Source organism: Tamandua tetradactyla, chromosome 18, assembly GCF_023851605.1.
Source record: "Tamandua tetradactyla isolate mTamTet1 chromosome 18, mTamTet1.pri, whole genome shotgun sequence".
NCBI lineage: Eukaryota > Metazoa > Chordata > Mammalia > Pilosa > Myrmecophagidae > Tamandua > Tamandua tetradactyla.
The window spans coordinates 43,663,143-43,683,265 of NC_135344.1; the positions used below are offsets into that span (position 1 = coordinate 43,663,143).

The 20,123-nt window shown below is 37.2% G+C and overlaps 2 long non-coding RNA genes across 2 annotated transcripts in view; one reads left to right on the forward strand and one right to left on the reverse strand.

Annotated features, from left to right (window-relative positions):
* Window positions 1–17,454, reverse strand: LOC143662631 (uncharacterized). Its single transcript, XR_013165496.1, has 3 exons — window positions 17,411–17,454; window positions 511–575; window positions 1–413 (listed from the first exon to the last, which is right to left on the reverse strand). It is a non-coding gene; the product is annotated as an uncharacterized LOC143662631 (long non-coding RNA).
* Window positions 13,819–20,123, forward strand: part of LOC143662632 (uncharacterized) — a 14,723-nt gene continuing 8,418 nt past the window's right edge. The window contains exon 1 of the long non-coding RNA XR_013165497.1: window positions 13,819–14,274. This is a non-coding gene — a long non-coding RNA (uncharacterized LOC143662632). The remainder of the gene's footprint in view (window positions 14,275–20,123) is intronic.

A 20,123-nucleotide genomic window follows, 5' to 3' on the forward strand; every position in this document is an offset into this window, starting at 1 on the left:
TCATTTTATTTTTTGGAAACTCCATATTTGATTATTGGAATCCATAGCAATGCATGCTGATCCTTTCGTTTTGATCCATATGACTGGCTACAACATTTACAGCCTCTACTGTGGTTTTCAGGCACTCAAAGCACACAAACCAATTCAGAAGCCAGGTCCTGGTGAATCTACTGTCTTTCTCTTCAAGCCTGGGGAAAGAACCTCTACTTTTGGGAACTCTGGAAGTCATCTGACCTCCTGGAAGACTGGGACTCTCACAACAGGCATTTTTGATCTTCTGCCCTTATTATTTTAGGTCTCCACCTGCAGGTTGAAATTGCAATGAGCCCAGCTTGGGAGAGATTTTGGAAATCATGCACATGCCTGAGGGAGCCATGATGCTTTCCATTCCTGCCTTGATAAAACTACTCAGGCTGTTTGGAGAAAAAAACACAAAAAACAACACAGTGAACAACAGTTTGCTCTGTGTTGTTTTACTTATTTGATTTTAATACTATAATCAACACATACCTGCATGTTTACTTGTATTTTTTCTCTTCCTTTCGTTATCTTTTCATATTTATAAGTAGAGGAACCTGCAAGGTGTAGGAAAAAAAAAAAGATCAAATTTGGCATTTGGATCTTTCAGCCATCTTTTCCTCCATCCATAAAATCTCACCTGCTTTTTCAAACTTAGATATAAATGATTAAAGTGTTAATGAGTCACATACTTAGCATATAAATGCAGAGATCAGATCTCTAAGGAATAGAGGCTTCTGTTGTGGGATTATATATTTGAACTCCCATATTCCTAAAATCAGATCGAGTGGCCAATCTGCTTGTCTTTCAAGTGGGAGAATCATTGCTTGTAAAGTTCATTGAGGCCAGGAACATGTGTCCAAAGCACAGTGAGTATTTTCCTGTAGTTTTTATTCACCCTAGAGGCTTACTCTCTAGCAGGAGGGGAAGAAGCCTACCTCCCAGGAAGGCATGTGGATGGTTCTTAGATACTCACTTACCTATAACTAGTTAAAAAGAAAAGAAGAACCAAAAACTTCCAGAGAAATATAAACCTTGATTTATAAAAGGGAGGCTTTAATGGGCTGGAATTTGGGACAGCTCAACTTTTTTCATTCTTCTCCAACCCAAATCCTCTCCTGTCTCTTTTTTCCTATCAGTTTTCTCCTGGTCTTCATTCATTTTTTTTTCTCTATCTTTTCTCTCTAGTCTATCCTAGCTCACCCAGTGGTGAGCTGGTAAATATTTAGTAATCAACTGTCTTGGGGAAAAAAGCCCTGATTTGTGGTATAAATTCTCCTATCACGGCTAATTGGGTTTAGGAATGAGAAGACTCCAGCACACTGCTCATTCCTCTCTCTCCCAACTCCCCTCCCCACTAATACACAAACACACACATGCACCCACACTTAAAAAGACACCAATCAGAGAGATAAAGAGATGACTGGAGAAAAAAATCCCTGCCACCAAAAAATATATATTCAAGAATTCCTCTACTCCTTGAAGTGTCATTTGGTCTTCCTGTATTTGAAGTTTGGGGCCAACAATGTTCTACCTCTTTTTTCTGTAGAGTTGGGAGGAAATATTCAGATCTCAGCTGGGTTCTCACATTTTTTTCCTTCTAAGAAAAACTGAGCCTTAGGGAAGAGGAGAAATCTGAAGACTTTATGCGCGTGGGTTCATTAGTTGCTTGGAATTTCAGAACTTTTGTTCTATTACCACTTTAAAAATGTATATATATATTTCTTCAAGTCAGCAGGGACCTGGAGAGGATGAGCCCAGGATGTGGTTTCAGCCCTGGGGTAAAACATCATAAGATTTAAATAATGTCTTATAGGTTTTCATACTTTCCCTTCACCCCCCAAGGAGTTCTAAGAATGTTGAAATGTACAAGTTTTGCTCTAGGTTCATTTCCCACTGGCTTTCTTTCCTTTTAATATTTTCTCCTTTCAATCCCATATCTCTTTCTTTCCTTTTCCTTCTTTCTTATTCCCGCTCTTTTTAAATCCCCTTTCCCCTCTACTCCATTTTCAACCATCAGCCTTTTTTTCCTTTACTTTCCTTCAACCTTCTTCTGAACCTTCCTTCCTCCACCTCTGCCTGTACTCTTAAAATATTCAACCACACTTCTCTTACATAACCTCATACAGTATTCCTCATTGCAATACTTGGACACATTTTGGGAAAAGCTTATTAATGCAAGCAATGAGAATAGCCGAAATAGAAGGTAAAGCCACAGAAGGGGAAGAAGCAGTCAAGCTTCAGGCAAAATCCGAGCCAAAGCCCACATAGCTGTGGTTGTCACTAGGGCTGCTCACCCCAAATTTCTGCTGCACGTAGTAGTGTTGGACTTTCTCACCCCCCTTGTGGCCATGGTACTTGCTTTGGCAGGTGAAATGTGGATGGCAGTGACAATACTCCAAGACAGGGTGTTACCAGCCAATATCATGACATTCTATAAGGTTCCCAGTAGTGGAATCTTCATCTGCCCAGATTCTACAGTGAGAAGAAAACCCCCAGAAGGGCTTGTGAAAACGCGGTCTGGGTTATAAATGAAACTTCATTTAAGCCTCTGAGATTTGAAAGCTGCTTGGTACACAAAATGTAACCCAAGCCTATCCTGCGGAGTACAGCAACTGAGAAGTGAAAATGTAAAATAAACTATTGGCTTTCAGAGATAAGAGTGTAGAGGTTTACAAGAAAATGAAAAATGAGGTGAAATTATTGTCACTTTTAGGAAGATTTCCCCAAGAGTGTCAAAGATGGCTGAAACTATTCCTTTATTTTGAATCATTGCAGTACGCATTAATTCTAGTTGTCCAAGTCCATGGCATATTTCAGATTCGGCAATAACTTCTGAACATTTGCAAGTGTTGCTGCAGCTTGTCAGAGGAAAATCTTCCTTGTCAAAGTGGCCCAATCCATGATTTGAAAATCACTGCTGGATCCAACCCAAGGTGGATGAGGAAGCCTCAGCTATAAGTGAACCCGTTGCTCCCTCATGATAGGGGATAGACAATATCGTTTCCCTGTTTTCATGCTTTATTCATTAGAAAAGTCATCTATCAATTATCTATACAAGACTAAAGTAGACTTTGAAGTTTTATTTTTATTATAGTCAATGGAATATACTGGAAAAAGAACTAAAGAGGAAATAAGAAAAACTAATGGTTCAAATTCTGTCATTAAATAACTTTTATTTAGATCAATGAATCTGAGCCTCAGTTTTCCTCATCTGTAGAATAAGTTAGCCTCAAATATCATATCCAGTTTGAATGCTTTTTGATAGCAAGTATGGAAGCTCCAGTTTATTAGAAATACTAATAATTGTCCACCAAAATGACTATGGTTTGCTGTCAAAACTCTAAAGGACTGTGATTTTACCCCACTTAGCTAACAGTTTGCCATAGTTTCATCAATACTGGCAGGACACATGAGGCTCCTAAGTCAGAGACAAAATACTTTAGTGCTCAGAACAATAGCAGTAGTGAAAATATCAGTATTTTCTTGTGCTGGTTCCCTCGGTTCCAATTCCCACATGGTGACAAAAAGAGGGCCAAGTAATCCCTATACACAATAGGTTTCATTTTAGGAAAGGAAACCTGAGCTTGGGGAATCCAAATGTTTTTTAATGGGCATTGAGCAGGTCTACCCTTAACCCCATTTGGGAATATTATCTTTATTATACTGGGTAGTAGGCATGACTGCACTTTGCTCCAGTGGGAGATACTACTTGATCTTCCAAGGCAGTAAGCAAATATGCTTTTTGCTCTGGAAGGAGACACTAGCTCTATTTTTCAAGGCTGTTCACTGTATGAGCATCCTTGATGAGATAATCCAGGACAAAAGTCTGTGGGTTTGCTCATAAGACATGCAGAAAGGCAAAGACCTATGGAGAATTATCTCCCAAAATTGGGATAACTACTCATTATTTCTACACCATCTTGGCTTCTGGCAAATTTTCCCATGAGTATGCTACTCTTAGAAAGCCAGATAGCTTTCTCCTTATGTTTCTCTGTTGATCTTTCCACTTGGCCCAAGGTATTAATTTAGGTACAGCAGGACGCATTAGTGATTGCATAGACTCCCAGTGTCCGCCTGGAGAAAAAAGTTTTAGGGCAGTTTCTATCATCGTCAATAATGGCCTGTGAATCGAGGCAGATCTGAATGCCTTCCAGGGTTGAGGTTGTCATTGATCACTCCAGGTAGTCAGGGACAAACTTTGTGGCACCTTTTCTAATTTCATGATGCCCTTCCTCACACCTGCTGGGTGCATATAAATGATGAGTCAGTTATTCCTCTAGCTATTAGAGTCAAGTTCATAACCAAATAATGTTTTTGAAATCTATGCTGTAGCCAGAACAATAACAAACTAAAATATTATAAACAATATATCCCATTTGCTCTCTAAATGTTATACTTTAACATTTCCTTCTGCTAAGCTGAGTAAAATTCTTACTGCCTTTTTAGCTCCTTCTCCACTTTATTAAAATACAAAATCAGACTTCAGTGAGAATGAATGTTCACAAAACATCAAGTGGGGCAAACCTTATCTGCAGATAAAGAAATTATTCCCCACATGGTGCGCAGATAAGCAGCTCTGGCTAAAATACATTCTTGCCACTTGCCTGCCATTTCATCTGAAATTCCCACACTTAGACATTAATTCTTTTTTCAATGTAAGTGAGAGATTTCTGATCATGGCAAACATCCCTAGGAGGAGAAATGTTCTCAGTCACTGTTTGTTACCTGCACACTTTAAATTAATGTGAGTTCTTTTCCACTCTGATAGCCCCTCGTTGAAAGAAACTTCATATGAAACGAGATCCATAACATGCCAGCTTTGAAGAGAGCAGAATCAAGAGAAGAAAAAATTGAATGGGTTAGGTGTGAAAATGGGCGGTGTAGAGGGAGGCAGTGAACACTGCAATGTACACAAATGCAGGCATCAAGAGACTTTACCTCCACCCCCCAGGGTAAAGGAGGGAACTGTCGAGGTCAGAGAGGGACAAAATCTCAATTTTAACTAACACTGCCCTCTGAAGACAGAAGGACTTGCTAAGCGGTATGAGTGTGGAAGGAGAGCTTTTTCTGTGATGGGGTGTCCCAGTAAGGCATGCTGGCCCCTTTTATTTCTGAACAATGTTGACCCAAGTCCAATGATATCCATCTACATTCCTGACTCCACTGACTCATTTGACTCATTTAACTACAAAAAGAGGTTCAGAAATCAATTCAAAATAGAAAATCTTACGGAAGGCACACTAAATAAAGGAGAATTGAAAGAGGTATCATATAGTAATTCCAGCACCCACTTTTAACAAATTAAAGCACACCAGAAAAGAAAAAAGAAAACAAAACACTGTTTGTAAATTTTTTTTTTTTGGTGGGGGGAGCTGTTCTCTGTGGACAAGACCCCTGTACCGAGTGCACAGTAAGTGGAGAATATAACCTTTCGTCTCTGAACATGATAGATAAAATTGATTTCATCCATCATGATGAAATTTGCTAAATTTGATAGGTGAAATCATAGGCGAAGGATCACGAAATTGTGAAATCTGGAAATAATTTTCCCCACCACTGCCTGAATACCTGGCTCTGCACCTCAGCATCCACAGCACAGATTTCATATTGCAGAAGTGAAAGGAAGGCATGGCAGACCCGGCTGTCTGCCGGTGTCAGCAAAGGCTGTTCGAATGGACAGATATTCACTGGGATTATGCCAAACTCAATCGTTAGTCACTCATCCTCTGTGGCTTCTCTGTTTTAATTTGTTTATCTTGTTTGGTCATTAGTTTTGTCTAGATTTTATATTCATTATTCTGTATCGCATCTCTGACATTTCAGTTTAGGAGGTGATTGTTTACCATATACATTGATTCTCTCAGGCCCTCAAATATTCTACAATCGATGCTAACAAGATAGGAACTAGGGATAGTCATTATTTGGCTATTTTGGGACACATTCCCCAACTCATTTTAATGCGTTCTTATGTTTCCAGTCTCCTAGGAGCTCTCACATATTCCTTTTGAACCTTTACTCTTTAATGCTACCCAGACAGAGCCTTTGTACCTCTTTGGAATGAATAAATACAGACTATCTCTGGTGATTTAAATCTCTCTCTCATGTGCCTTAAAAATGCACATTTTGCTTTTATCAACCCCATACTTTCCACTTTCAAGAGAAAACACTGCATAGCATCTCTTATCAGCCTGTATTATAGATGAGGGGGCCAGGTAGGGACAGACTTGTCTTCTAGGTTCCTTGCAAGTCACAAACACAGAAGGAATGTATTATGGATCTTGTAGATCATTTGTCTGGCCTGGTTGGTATTGCATTTTTTGTTGCTGTTTTACTTACCACACCTGGGTTTTCCATGTGGGCTTTAACTGGGACTAAGCAGGTGAATCGTTACTCCTGGAACCCAAGTAAATACGCACGGCAATGGATTTCTTGGGAGTTTGCAAAGCTAAGTGCAACCAATACCCCGGTCCTTAACAGAAAAAGTGCAGTGACTAATAGGACAACTGTCCCATCTATCTGCTTCTTTTTGCTTTTCTAGCTCTACTCCACAATTTGTCTGTCTACATAGTAGAGTGACCACTGGTATCACCGCCATTAATCCATTGTTGGGGTGGTCTGTGGAAGTCTCTTGGGGTATTAGGAATAATCCTAAATATTGCAAAACTGATGATGTGCACAGAATCTCTTTTCTACATATATCTTTATGCTGAAACTTATATATAATATAATGCAATTACTATACTATACTATAAACCCTGGTATGAAAGCAAACAAGATAGCTTTAGATCGCCAATGTTTCATTAGTATGCCTAAAATATATCCTGTCTCAGGTTATTCTAAAAAGACTTTACCTATTCGTGTCGAACTGCTAAGACATACTGACAAAGCAATAAATGAAAATGTGGCTGGCTTCTGCAGGGTGGCGTGAGCAGTCAAGCACCTCTGGCTGAGTGCCAGACCATCCAATACAAGCTCTGTTACGTTGCATTTCACTGCACTGTGCACAGCGATTTGCTTTTGAAGAGACTTAAGATGGAGAAAGACCCATACCCTTGGTGCTTTTAATTCTCAGCACGAATGAGCCATGTATCCATAGTCATGCTTTTGTTTGCAATATTCTATTATCAGCTCTTCCACAACAACCAAAACACAGAAACACTTTCAAGGAAATGATAAACCCCAAAGAAGAATACAATCAATATATTAGGGATCCAGATTAACCCTGTTAGATGGCTAGTCCAGGGAACAGAATATTCAACCTTTAAATAAATACACAATAAAAATAGCACACTCTTACTATAGGGGTACTGGACTGTAGCGGTAAATGAACTGAATAAAATTTTATGGCTTCTTAACATGCTGAGGTTTTTGCATGTCTTCCATCTTGTAGCTTAACAACATTTTGCAGTCTGCTATCAGTGAAACTAATAGTGCAGATGAAAATTTTATGAAAAATGGGAAATCTACATTGGTTTTATATTATGTCAGTGAAATGAATAAAGATCATATTTTGGCATTAACAGCTAATGGTGGGAAAAGGGGTGGGGGCTGGGGCTCCATTTTGGCCCTGGAATTGATGTTTTTTAAAGAGTCTGTTGTAATTATGATATTTGAATGTCATTATCATTAAACCGATGAATTATTTAGAAAGAAGGTGAACAAGGCAAAGAGTTTCTCAGTGTGTTCATGCATTTTAGTTGTATTTTGCCAGTTGAGGAGTTCCTTTCAGACGGCGGTATTAATCTCACAGATGGTGGAGATATGCTGCATTATTATTTCTCTCAGCAAGGTCAGAGTTTTCCACCACATCTTTCAGGTGTAGGAATAGAGCAAAAGGGGGAGACGAATTGCTAAATAATCAATCGCATTGTAAGTGATGATGGGATAGATCACCTTGTATCTTCCAGTTGGCTTGTTATAATGGTCTCCTTATCAACCTCCTGTCCTTCCACCTTGATCAGTTTCAAGAAAGCTTTTTGATAAGCAGGAAATGTAATTGGAAGGGGGCAAAAGGCTATTAGAATGATATCATGAGGATGAGAAAAATATTTGATAGGAGGTACCAACAACTTTGCCTGAAAACATTTTCCTTGAACCAAATGGCAAATTAATAATGAACAACCTTTGTTTTTGCCTTTCTCTCTTTTCTACTCTCTCTCCAAGAAATAACATTTGCTTGTTTTCGGGGGATTCATTCCCTAGGAGTCTGAAATAATTTTCTCACCGGATCTATTAAAAATTACTTTTCACTGGTTTAGTTTAGATTAGTATGGCCCTGCCTCCAAGAGAAATTTGTTACTTTTGTCCTCGATACCTATCGTTGATACTTATTGAATAATAGGGTACATAAGTTTCTGTGCTATGCAAATTAAACAAAACAGGGCTTTCTACATTTGGAGGCAAAATTTATACAATATCATATTTTAGCGTCATCCTATACAATACAAATAGAATTTGTGTCCCTTGAAGTTCCGGGTCTCTTCACAGTCCGCAGGATGAACACTTTTGCTCTAGATCATTCCAAATTCTCTTTCTTTGTCATGGAAGGTGTTGCTCTGGAGAACTTGTGAAATTCCATGAGTGATGTGCCCTCTTGCATTTGTCCTTATTCTCATTGTCTGTCTCTCACGTGGAGACTGAGTTTGTGTCTGCTGGGATGTTCCTTTGACTGAGGTCCCAGAAAATAAGAAGGTGCTAAATATCTGATGCAGGCTTTGGGAATGTGGTGATAGGGGATCACATAAAATATCATTTTTTCCACATGTTTCTTTCCTCTATTCAGCTCAGTTCATCAAGATTAAAAAAAAAAAAAAGGAGATCCAGAAATATACTACTGAACTCTTGTCTAGTGTAGAAAATGTGCATTTAAACGGACTATCTTTTCCACTCCAGATTTGACGAAAATTAATCCTTTGAGGCATGGAGCACTCAACATCCAAGTAAATATTAAATCATCATGCCAAGATTAAAACAGAATTGTTTTCTTTCATTAACATGATCGTGGGGTTTTTTTCCTTTTATATTTTAGTCTTAAAAATTTATGGTAGAGAAATTCCCCTATTTTATCTTGAAGAAATATTCTAAAATATAATTATTCCTTGTTGACAGGATTTCTTCATGGTCTTTTAAAAGTATTAATGTATGCCGTGTTTGTTGTTGCTAGATATTCTATCTTTCATCGGCTTAGCTCAGTTCTTTTTCATTTCCGTTCTTCAAAAATCTTGTGTGCACTAAAACAAAAAATGTTTATTTGGTATAAAATTTGTATTTTGACTAGTGCATTTCCTAATATAACTTGTGTGGACAGTTTAATAGAACACCATAAGTACATGAGACCTTGAGTAGGGCATGAGATTTTGTAGGTTTGTCCAGAGTGATGCTCCGATAAATTCCAGAGTGATTTGAACAGTGAATAAAAGAGTATTTGCAAAGTCCCCTTGGGGAAATGGTGAGAAAGGGGGAAAATTCAACTTCCTCAAGTGAAGAATTCCTGATATTCTTGTAAGCAGTGGGGACAACCAAAGCAATAGACTGAACCCTCAATCTTGAGGTTTGTTCCTATGAAACTTATTCCCACAAAGGATAGGCTAAGACTACTTAAAAAACAGAACCTCTTCTGTTGCTGAGATGTGGTCTCTCTCTCTCAGCCAACATGACAAGCAAAATCACTGCCTCCCTTTCTCTATGTGGGACATGACTACCAAGGGTTTGGACCTTCCTGGCAACATGGGACAGATATCCTAGAATGATGAGAAAACTTTCTCAACCAAAAGGGGGAAGAGCAAAATGAGACAACGTAAAGTGTCAATGGCTGAGAGATTCTAAACAGAGTTGAGAGATTATCCTGGAGGTTTATTCTTATGCATTATATAGATATCACTTTTTTAGTTAAGGTGTAATGGAGAGGCTGGAGGGAACTGCCTGAAAATGTAAAACTGTGTTCTAGTAGCCATGTTCTTGAAGATGATTGTATAATGATATAGCTTTTGCAATGTGACTGTGTGATTGCGAAAACCTTGAGTCTGATGCTGCTTTTATCTACCATATCGACAAATGAGTAAAACATATGGATTAAAAATAAATAAATAATAGGGGGAAAAAATCTTGCATTCTCATATACACACAATCATTCATATACACACACATAAGCACACATGCTCTCATCACAAGTGACTATCAGAGAGGTGAATCAAGTTTTAAATTTATTCATGGTTATTTACATTGAATGAATGAGATTTTATTTTCTCCAGTAGTATTTACTTTTCATACTGTTTAATTTATAATAAAGAGCAAGGATCAGCCACACATTTCATTCACATGTGAATCTTTAAGCGCTGGAGTTTACACAAATTAATGAATGATTAGCCTTGACTAAAGCATACAAACTGAATATTAAGAAAGTGATATTTTATTCCTTGTTGCTGAATGTAAATTCCTGTAAGATCTTTAATTCTTATATATGAACCATTCTTTTCTCTCTTGATTTTATATTATTAAGTACATTTATTTTTTAAAGTAAATTATTCAGATATTCTAGATGTAACCTAAGGCTACTTCTACCTGCCATTTCAATAAAAGCAAGACCTCATACTAAATTTTGAATACTTTACACATGGGATGCTAACCATTTAGTGTTTTAGAACCATATTTGCATATGTTATGTTTATGTTCTTATAAGTACTTAAGATTACATAGCCAATACCTCAAATTAGGACTAAGAAAGCTTCCTAGGAAATGAAGAATCAATGATATTTGCTTCCATTGATATGGTAAGAGCCTACTTGTTTGTTTTTGTATTCAGACCTGGTTTATTGGAGCAAATCATTTCCATTCATTTTTTTAAAGTTGTAAAGATTGGCTTTTATAGCTGGAGAAGGATAAAAAAAAGTCTAAGATGTAATTTACTTCTTACACCCCTACTTGTGGAGTGAGGAAGAAGAGAGACCAATTCCTTCTTTCTGGAGCATTTTAGAACCAGAGTTAGAAAAAGTGTTTCTTTGGGATTTCACCAATCAATATTTACAAGATTTCCATGAAATGGTTAGAACTGAGACACCATGCTGAACAAGTCAAATGTGGCTGAAATTCACCCAGGGACAAATGTTGCAGGTATTAAATTATCCATGGGCTTCAGTCAAGCAATTCAATACTCAATCTGCTCAAAGCCCAAGGAAATAAAAATCACATAAGGAATTCCAGTCTGAAAGAATATTTTCTTTTTAATTTCTGACGTACAATGGCAGGTCATCTGACATCATGTCACATCAGCTTAACTCCCTGGCTGCAACAAACTTGCTGTGCCCTATTGCAGGGGAGGGATGGGGGTGAGATGTACAAAGAGATTCTTGTCCTCAATCAGATTTCCCTGGTATCAGTCTGGACAGCAAGCAGTCAATCCCAATTGAGCAGGCAGATGGAGACAGAGCAGATTAATAAGTGGATCCTCTTTATCTGAAGAGCTGGCAGGCAGCATGGATCGCCAGGCACCTGAGTTATATTTTTAAATAGGTCAGCACATCGAGCATTTACAAAGGGGAAAAGGAGTTAGCTGGAAGATTGGCACCAGTGGAGAACACAACGTGGGAGGTAGAGCTCAAGGTGTGCTTTGATGGAATCTGAGGATTTGGGACAGTGAGAAATGGAAAATAAAGAATTTCTGTCCCTCTTTTTTTCAACTTGTCTGAAGAAAATCAAATGTACCATGGAAAGCACACATAACATATCTGGGTAAAGTCTCTGAACCTGACCAGGCATTTTAGTTTTAAAAACTTCTGTCAGCATTATCACCACCACTACACAAAATCATCAGTACAATAGAGCGAGGATTGTGCATGTTTGTTTGTTTTGTGCTTTCCCTGGCATGGATCTCTTTGAAAGTGACAGGAAAGTAGAAGACTTGGACCTTCAAACAAAGGATCTCTGAGATTCACCTATAAAATAACAACACCATTTCTGTGTGTTTGTATGTGTGTGAAGACTCATTAATGTCTTAAAATCAGGCCCAGAAGGAAGTACAATTTTGTTCTGTGGCAACATCCCAGGATTAACATGTAAACCAACATCCCTCCCTAGTGCCATAAATTTTACTATGTCTGTTTATTGACAAACTGTATTAACTTAATTAAAAAAAATTGTAATGCATTTATAATGATCCCCAAGATTTCCAAAACAGATTCAAGATTTCCTTGAAAACAGAGCCTTTTTTCATCACAGCAAATAATACAGTCAATAGCCTATACTTTATTAATCTGTCTCAATCAAGAAGTTTCAGTACCTAAGAAAAAAAAATACAGAAAACACTTGTGACCATATTTTCCAGGGAGGTCTGAGTTAAATTTATAACTGCAATAATAGGGTGGCCCACTTATATTCCATTTCCAAATTTTAACACTTAATTATTTAGAAAGTCCAAAGAACAAAAATGAGGGCTCAGTAGCTGGCTACTAGTTTGTTTATGAATGAATAACATATAAGTAAATGAAAATAATTAATTCTCCTCCTTTTTGAAATTTTATCGATTGACTTTATCTCCCTTTCTTTCTTGGGAATAGGGGAAGATTCTTGGGACTGTGCCACATAACCCAGATTGAACAAGACAAGATCGAATGATTCATGCTCAGAGGGTTTGCCTCAACACTTGATTTGACAGCTGGAAGTCAAACTCCATTTGCTTGTGTTGTTTCCAAGGGTAGATAAAAAAGACATTTGAAAAGAATAATTTGGGGACCTCTAGGGACCTCTAGGGCATATTGATTGAGAGGAAGTGTGTAAGGCTAAAGGAACAAATTTCTCCTAAAATGAGACTCAAGAAAATTAAGTAGCAAGGGAGCAATGAAGTAACAATAAATGCTTAATTTGGAAAGGCTTTTAAGTCTCCCAGAGTTCTCGAATCCTCTGATCACAGTGTCTTAGATTTAGTCAGTGATTAAATGATTATCTGATATGACAGTACAGTGTAGTTGGAGTTTCCTCTATTACTTCTGCATGGGAACAACTATTTCCTTCCTTTGGAGTTTCATTTCAATACAAGAAAATGTATTGACATTGTACATTCTAGGTATAGTGCATATTGGAATGTAAAAGTAAACCGACAAAAGTCTGGACTTTCTTTCAAGTCATTTGAGAAATGAAAGAAAACTGAAGAAGTAGAAATAGTCTCAGCATTGACAGATGAGGCAATTTTCAAGCCTGGGAAGGAAAAAGTGACCCCTAAGAGGCTGTGTTTGGTGTGGAGCTGGCCGCTTTGGGTGAGAGAGTTGTGTTAGTGTAGGAGTGAGCAGCAAGCCTGGAGTAAAGCTTCGTAGAACAGTCCTGGGAAGGCCTGGAAGGACCAGTGGATCTAGAAGTGTAGCTCAAATACATCCACCTCAGGAAAAAAAAAAAAAATAGGTAGCTTTATTTAGTTCTCCTCCTGCTTTGCAGAAATCTTTTCCAGCATTTTTTTTTTTTTTTTTTTTTTTTTAAAGGAAAGACAGAGAGAAGGAAGGAAGGATAGAAGGAAGGAAGGAAGGAAGAAAGGGAAACATTTTAAAACATTTTCTTGTTTTATTGTATTCTGTTTCTCTGTTTTTGTTACATGGGCTGGGGCCGGGAATCGAACCGTCCTCCGGCATAGCAGGCAAGCACTTTGCCCGCTGAGCCACCGCGGCCCGCCCCTTTTCCAGCATTTTTTGTTCTTACCATCGACCCTTCCCTCACCCATACCCCATCTTAGAAGGATAGCTATCCAAATGTGATCAGTGTGCCTTTATGACATCAAAATGTAATAGCCAAAATATTCTACCAAGAGAACAAAAGAGGCTCGATCCTTAATAAACCTCCATCTCCTGTAGACCAATGAAGGATTGATTATATTGCTGCAAAAAACTATCTGCTCTGGCTTCTGATGTGACTACAACAAGAGATACCATCAAAGAAGCATAGTCATATAGATTTTACTGGAATCCAATAAAAATAAAATACAATTTAGAAATGAGAGAATATCTCCACTATCCTAAATAATACTTTTCATTTCTTACAGTCTTAATTCTTCAATGCAGTTCAGTTTAATGGACTTTTTTTTTAGAGTGTGCACCATTTCAGTGATAGAAAGATGAATGAAACACTAGCCCTGCCAACAAGAAATTTCAAATTTTACATGAAGAGAAAATATTCATCCAGAATCAACTAGGATGCATTAAGTGTTATACTATTCATTTGAGAAATAGTCCAAGGGGACAAGAAAGGAAGAAAATATTTTAACAATTTCTTAAAGTAAGTGAAAATACTTTTTATATTGTAACATAGAGTTCATATGTGTCAGTATTGAAAGCTGTATTGTGGACTTGAATCATAATTTTCTTATATATTTTCCTTTTTGTTGGCTATAGAGATGTTTCTAATGCTATTCTCCCCTTTATAGGATATTTTAGTAAATCATTCTTTTCTTCTCTTATATTATGTCTCCACACTTAAATATCACATGATATTTAAATATTATTCACATGAGAGTAGTTACTATTCCAAAAGATCAACAAAGTTGATAAAAAGTATTGGTTTCTATAGGGAAACAAGGATAGAGCATTTAAAACTCACTTGGCTTTCTTTAGTTTCTCTAACAATCTGTCACAAGCCAGTAAGAACTGGATGGGTGCACATAAATAAAACACAGGAGTCCATTCTAGTATGGCTTTAACACAGAGGTCAAATATCAGCAAGTAGAATTTATTTATGTATTTGAATAGTTACTCTTTTTTAAAAAAAAATTATTGACAAATCTTCACATACATACAGTCCATACATGGTGTATAATCAATATCATCACATAGCTGTGTATTCATTACCATGATCATTTTTGGAATATTTGCATCACTCCAGAAAAAGGAATAAAAAGGAAAAAGAAAAACTCATACATCCCATACCCCTTACCCTTCCCTTTCATTGACCTCTAGTATTTCAATCTATCCGACTTATTTTACCACTTATCCCTACCCCATTATTTATTTATTTTTTATCCATATTTTTTTTACTCATCTGTCCACACCCTGGATAAAAAGGAGCATCAGACACAATATTTTCACAATCACACAGTCACATTATAAAAGTTATATCATAATATAATTGTCTTCAAGAATCAAGGCTACTAGAACACAGCTCAACAGTTTCAGGTCACTTCCCTCCAACCACTCCAATACACCATAAACTAAAAAGGGCTATCTAGATAATGCATAAAAATAACCTCCAGGATAACTTCTTGACTCTGTTTGAAATCTCTCTTAGCCACTGAAAGTTTATTTTGTCTCATTTCTCTCTTCCCCCTTTTGGTCAAGAAGGCTTTCTCAATCTCTTGATGCAGGGTCCTGACTGATCATTGGAATTTCTATCCCACATTGCCAGGGAGATTTACACCTCTGGGAGTCATGTCCCACATAGTGTAGAGGGCAATGAGTTCACCTGTCATGTTGGCTTAGAGAGAAAGGCCACATCTGAACAAAAAAAGAGGCTGTCTGGGGGGGTGATTATTTGGCACATTTATAAGTAGGCTTAGTTTCTCTTTTTCAGGAATAAGTTTCATAGGGAAAACCCCAAGATCAAGGGCTCAGCCTATTGATTTGGTTGTCACCACTGCTTGTGAGAATATCAAAACTTCTCCAAATGGGAAAGTTGAATATTTCGTCCTTTCTCCCCAGTCCTCCAAGGGGACTTTACAAAATACTTCTTTATTCACTGCCCAAATTTTTCTGGGATATATTGGGGCATCACACTAAACTGGACAAACCAACAAGATCTCATGCTGTATTTTTATGTACTTCTGGTATTCAACTAAACTGACCATACATGATAAATTAGGTAATGTGTTACCCAAAATATGAATTTAGCACCAACTAAACATCTCTCCCTTTGATCTCACACAGAAGTTGAAGTTTTAAAATATGGATGATATGCTTTATCCTGTATTCTGATCTACCCCAGTCCTATCCAGATCAGCTTCATTCATATCTCTATTCGAAATCCGATCCATTTTTCAACTTTTTAAAGTTCCTGTATGGGGTGGTGCTGACTTTCCAAGTTTTAGAGCTCTAACTTTGAGTCTCAGGTGTCACATAAATACCCAAAGTTTCTGGGAATGACCCACTTTGAATACCCTTACTCTTGAACTTAAAACAAGTTTGCTAGTTCTCTCTTATTTTGTCTTTCAACTTCCCCAAGTTGTAGTCCCTCTTGATTTTACTTATTTAGTGAATGTTGACATTTTCATCCTTCTGCTTTACTAAAGTACCCCTCTGAACAATCCTAAACATGTTCTGCTCTCCTTTTATACACAGTAAATTGAGATAAATCTTCTCCTAGCTTATTGCAGATGTTGCTTCCCTTCTTCCTATAGCCAGCTATGGTAGGTCAAGACCACAGATGATGAGTCCAATAACTAGAGTTCCTGTATCTAGTCTTGAAGTTGGCATTCAAGCTGCCTTGTTCCCAGGAAATTTGTGAAGGGCCCATAATAAGTGATCAATGCACATTAAAGCTCAGACTTTTTTTCCAAATGAATTTCTAGATTTTCCCTTTTTGCACAGCTGAGGGTGACGTGGCATCACCTACCGTAAAAAAAAAAGCCTTCAATATATTCTTAAGCACATATTTTATGTTCTTTAAAATTCATAAGCTTCTTGAAAGCAGATATGTGATTGTTTTTTCTTTGTATGCTCCTCGATGATTAGAATAGGACCAAGTCCAACAAATACCAGTTGATTGATCAATGTTAAATATTAGATATATAACTAAGGTAGCCTTTGGTCTATTGTTCCAAATAGCCCTCAGATTGCATTCCCTAGTCATTGATTCCCCAATTATTACACTGTCATTCACATGTCACTGGATGACTACCAAGAATAACTAGAAGTGAGTACTCAGGTTAGTATTAAAATTGAATTTGACAAAGGTTGTTTTTACGAGATAAGAGAGACTCATGATATAATTAAAATCAGCTTGGTGAAAGCAAATTTGTCAGAAAACAAAGTAGAAAAACAAGTCCATGTTCCTGCCTCTGCTATCTCTCTAGTGAGTGTCTAAAGTGCATTTAATCAGAAACTAGGGAGTCTTTCCTTTCTCATGAACTACTGGTTTCCACCTTCCTCCCAGCATAGAAGTCCATTTCTTTATTTTTCTTTCTTTTTCCCTTGATAAATGACACTGTTTTTCCCCAACTTGGTCTGCAGAATGGCCTACATTAAATGTTCATTTGTTTAAACTAACAAAGTATGGTCAGCTGAAATTCCCAAGAGAACAGAAGAAGCCAAACAGGTCTAAAATGGCATAATTTAAGAACACAATCAATTCATTATCTTTTTCATAAAGTTCACATATGCACACATTAATCATCATGGCGTGATAGTGGATAGGAAGTTCTTACCTAAGCAAGTTCCACTCTACAATACATCTTTAGTGTTTAATGGCCTTTGCAGCTTAGATTTTATTGTGTGCTCACTCAGCTGTTGTTTTATGAGCCTGTCTGTGTCTTTGTGATGAACCGATTATGCAAGTGGTTTTGAAGTGAAATTCACAGACAGGTCAACACTCCATCCATATCTAGCTATGAACTTTGGCCCAGTAGGATCTCTTCTCTTCTCTAGTATATATAGTGTTCAGAAACAAGGTGGGTGGTAGTAACTTCTGGAAGAACTGAAGTCTGCTTAATATATTAAACTGTTAAACTCTAGATACTAACTGTAAAAGAGAAGACTAAGGGAAAATTGTAGTGGCCATCTTCTTGTATTTGAAGGGTTATCTGTGTTAAAAGAAAAATTAAGTTACTATGTACTGTTCTAGAGAAGAAACAATAGTCCTATAGAAAACAATGAGGATCAAAATAAGAAAGAACTGTCTTATCATTCAGCAATGAAACAAATTACTGAAGAGTTGAGATTTTAGTCAATGATATGATTCCAGCCAAATTTGAGTGAAGATCAGTCAAAGGTATTGAAATGGATCATACATTTACTGAAAGGCTGGACTGGGTGACCTTCCAAGTAAGAATCCAGGATCTGACTTTTTTTTTTTTAACTTTTTTTCATTAATTAAAAAAAAAAATTAACAAACAAAACATTTAGATATCATTCCATTCTACATATACAATCAGTAATTCTTAATATCATCACATAGTTGCATATTCATCATTTCTTAGTACATTTGCATCGATTTAGAAAAAGAAATAAAATGATAATAGAGAAAAAAAAAAACTATACACACCATACCCCTTACCCCTCACTTTCATTTACCACTATTTCAAACTGAATTCATTTTAACATTTGTTCCCCCTATTATTTATTTTTATTCCATATGTTCTACTCTTCTGTTGATATAGTAGCTAAAAGGAGCATCAGATATAAGGTTTTCACATTCACAGAATCTCATTGTGAAAGCTATATCATTGTTCAATCATCATCAAGAAACATGGCTCCTGGAACACAGCTCTACATTTTCAGGCAGTTCCCTCCAGCCTCTCCGCTACATCTTGAACAACAAGGTGATATCTACTTAATGCATAAGAATAACCTCCAGGATAACCTCTCGACTCTGTTTGGAATCTCTCAGCCATTGACACTTTGTCTCATTTTACTCTTCCCCCTTTTGGTAGAGAAGGTTCTCTCTATCCCTTGATGTTAATTCTTAGTTCATTCTAAGGTTTTTCTCAGCCCTTTGATGCTGAGTCTCAGCTTATTCCAGGATCTTTGTCCCACATTGCCAGGAAGGTCCACACCCCTGGGAGTCATGTCCCATACAGAGAGGGGGAGGGTGGTGAGACTGCTCATCATATTGGCTGGAGAGAGAGGCCACATCTGAGCAACAAAAGAGGCTCTCTTGGGGGTGACTCTTAGGCCTAAATTTTAAGTAGACTTGACCTATCCTTTGTGGGGTTAAGTTTCATGTGAACAAACCCCAAGACTGGGGGCTCAGCCTATAGCTTTGGTTGTCCACACTGCTTGTGAGAATATCAAGAATTCAACTTGAGGAAGTTGAATTTCTCCCCACTCTCACCATTCCCCGAAGGGGGCTTGTAAATACTTTTCCAGTCACTGATCAAATCATTCTGGGATTCATCAGGGGATCACTCTGGACAAACCAACAAAATCTCATGTGCTACCTGAGATTCCAAGTACTTATGACATTCAATCAAACTATCTACATGAGGTATATTAGGAAATGCTCTAGTCAAAATCTAAATTTTGTAACAAACAAACATTTTTTGCTTTAGTTTCACACATAAGGTGACATTTTAAAGTATTAATTATCATCTTTTTTCAGCACCCTGCAGTAATGACATTCCTTTGTTCTTCCTCATGCCAAAACATTTTTAAAATTTGTACATTGTACATTTCACTATTATTATACACTCAAAGCATTCCTAGATTATACCATCTCGATCTTTAACATCTATCTTTCTTTCTGATTTCATTTATGTCCCCAGCCCTCCTCCCTCTATCATTCTCACATGCAGCTTCATTCAGTGTTTTAACATAATTACATTACAGTTAGGTAGTATTGTGCTGTCCATTTCTGAGTTTTTGTATCCAGTCCTGTTGCAGTCTGTATCCCTTCAGCTCCAATTACCCACTATCTTACCCTATTTCTACAGGATCTGACTTTTAGTAGTCTCACTACTCATTAGCCAATCAGCCTAGTCAAATAACCAGTTTGGTTATTCCCTCTTTTCCTTCCTTATTTCCTTCTTTCCTTACTTCTTTACTCCTTTCCTTGCTCCCGCCCTCCCTTTCTCTATGTATTTGTTAAGATTAGTGTGTTTTTAAGCCCAACCTTTATTAGTAATGATTATTTATCTCTTATATACAGGCATAGTCACAGCTTTGAATATTCCAATGATGCAAATATGAAATTCAGATCAATACACCTTTACACTCTTCTGTGATCAACTCCCTTTCGTAATGCCACTTTTCAAACTAACTTGTTTATATTACCAAAATTCAGAACTACTTGCCTCATTTTTTGCTGCAAAAGGAAGAAAAATTGCTTAATTCTTTTAGGAGGGAGTTAACACTTTGAGGTGATGTATATTTAATAAATAAAATATAAAAAATATCAGAGACATCTCCAGTTCATCCTAGAAG